Raw genomic sequence first — 2,940 nt, 5'->3', positions numbered from 1 at the left:
CACCTGGTTTTAAATCACCATTAACAGAAAATTCTGATTTTCTTTCCAGATTGCAACTTTTAAGCAGATCTTTTCAAAGTAGAAAAGGATTTGTGTTCTTGGGAAAAGGCATGGTAGAGCAAAAGTTGCAAAAATAAACAAACTTCAGTTGCATAGCCCACATTTAAATCCCAGCTCTTCCACTTACTAGCTGCCAAACCTTCCACTTCACCACCTCTGCTTCCCATCCAGGGCTTCCCAGAGCTGGATAGCAGAGTCAGTGACCATCTTCCTGTCCCACTCATCTTGTCTGCTTACCTCTTATTGCGGAAACTTCAGTTCAGTTCAGTCGATCAGCCGTGTCCTACTCTTCGTAACCCCATGGACAACGGCAAACCAGGCCTCCTTGTCCATCACCAACTCCTGGAGTTTATTTACCCAAACTCATGTCCATTGAGTCAGTGATACCATCCAACTGTCTCGTCCTCTGTCATCCCCTTCTCCTCCTGCCTTCAATCTTTCCCAGCATCAAGGTCTTTTCCAGTGAGTCAGTTCTTCACATCAGGTGGCCAAAGTATTGGAGCTTCAGCTTCAATATTAGTCCTTCCAATGAACACGCAGGACTGATTTCCTTTAGGATGGACTGGTTGGATCTCCTTGCAGTCCAAGTGTCTCTCAAGAGTCTTCTCCAACACCACAGTTCAAAAGCATGAATTCTTTGGTGCTCAGCTTTCCTTATAGTCCAACTCTCACATCCATACATGACTATTGGAAAAACCATAGCCTTAATTAGATGAACCTTTGTTGACAAAGTAATGTCTCTGCTTTTCAATATGCTGTCTGCTGCTGCTGCTGCTGCTAAATCGCTTCAGTCGTGTCCAACTCTGTGTGACCCCATAGACGGCAGCCCACCAAGCTCCCCTGTCCCTGAGATTCTCCAGGCAAGAACACTGGAGTGGGTTGCCATTTCCTTCTCCAATGCGTGAAAGTGAAAAGTGAAAGTGAAGTCGCTCAGTTGTGTTCGACTCTTCGCCGACACCATGGACTACAGCCTACCAGACTCCTCCATCCATGGGATTTTCCAGGCAACTGGAGTGGGGTGCCATTGCCTTCTCCAAATATGCTGTTTAGGTTGGTCATAACTTTCCTTCGAAGGTGTAAGCATCTTTTAATTTATTTTAAAATACATAAAATATAAAGTGAGCGCTTACAAAATTGAAAGAAGGATAATTGCAAAATGAATATTGGACTTTTATTTTTAATACTGGAGAGTTTAACACCTCTTTCTGTAACCAATGGAAAAAATATCAAAAATCAATAAAGATTTAGAATATTTCAGCAACAAAATTAAGCATCTTGACTTTATGGATATGTATAGACTATGATTCTCTAAAACTGTAAAATATATATGCTTTTCAATTGCACAAGGAACATTTGTCAAAATAATACCTGTTTTAGACCATAGAGTGAATATTAACAAATTGCAAGAGTTGAAATCAAGCAGAGTTCTCTTCTTGTGGACTTAAACTAGAAATCAACAAGAGTAAAATCACTACAAAATATTGAAAAGTTTGGAAATTAATCAGTACATGTAAGTAATCCATCAGGCAAAGAAGAATTCAGAGGAAATTAGAAAATATTTTAAATTGAATGATAATTCAAAGTATCAAAAACTATAGAATGCTGCTAAAGCTGTGTTTAAAGGAAATTTTAAAATTTAATATTTTTAAAGCTTAGTTTCCTAAGATTGGTCTATAGATGTAATTCAATCTCAATCAAAATTTGAATTTTTTTTGTGTGAAAATTTTCATGTGTTATTTCTATGGAAATACAGAAGACCTGACATAGTAAGACAATGTTCAAAGAGAAAAACTAATGAAGGCTTTACTTGTTATAAAGCTACAGTATAAAGACCTGCTATAAGCTACAGTAATCCAAGACGAAGTAAAAGTAACATAAGCACAGACTACCAGCTGAATGCGCTAGACTAAAGAGCCCAGAAACAGTTCCAGAAAACACAACGTATGACATTATATATGACAGAATCAGTACTGCAGTTGAATATAATAAACAGTGCTTATTCAACTGGACATCTGAAAGGTGAAAAAATGTACTTGGACCCTTACATCCTTAATAAATTAATTAACATGATTCATAGACCTAAACGGAAAAAAAAAAAAGTTACCTGAAGAAAATGGGAGAAAATCTTCAAGACCTTAGGGTAAACAATGATTTTTAAACAGAATGCAAAGCGCCTAATGTAATACAGAAGACATTGAAAAGTGAACTACATTAAAATTAAGAATTTATATTCAATGAAAGACATTTTCACATTCAAACTGTAAAAGGAAAATCACAGATTGGATATTTGTAATACACACTGTATAAAAGACATATGTAGGTCCATGAATCAAGGCAAATTGGAAGTGGTCAAACAGGAGATGGCAAGAGAAAACATTAAATTTTAGCAATCAGCAAACTAAAATGGACTGGAGTGGGTGAATTTAACTCAGATGACCATTATATCTACTATTGTGGGCAGGAATCCCTTAGAAGACATGGAGTAGCCATTAGTCAACAAAAGAGTCCAAAATGCAGTACTTGGATGCAATCTAAAATATGACAGAATGATCTCTGTTCATTTCCAAGGCAAACCATTTAATTCAACAGTAATCCAAGTCTATGCCCTGACCAGTAATTCTGAAGATGCTGAAGTTGAATAGTTCTAAGAAGACCTACAAGACCTTCTAGAACTAACACCGCAAAAAAAAAAAAAAAAAAAGTCTTTTTCATTATAGGGAACAAGAATGCAAAAGTAGAAAGTCAAGAAACACACTGAGGAACAGGCAAATGTGGCCTTAGAGTACATAATGAAGCAGGTCAAAGGCTAAAAGAGGTTTTCCAAGAGAACGCACAGAACACACCCTCTTCCAACAACGCAAGAGAAGCCTCTACACATGG

The sequence above is a fragment of the Ovis canadensis genome, chromosome 16, assembly GCF_042477335.2.
Source record: "Ovis canadensis isolate MfBH-ARS-UI-01 breed Bighorn chromosome 16, ARS-UI_OviCan_v2, whole genome shotgun sequence".
Taxonomy (NCBI): Eukaryota; Metazoa; Chordata; class Mammalia; order Artiodactyla; family Bovidae; genus Ovis; species Ovis canadensis.
The sequence above is the reverse complement of the archived record's forward strand: the minus strand, read 5'-3'. Positions refer to the sequence as shown.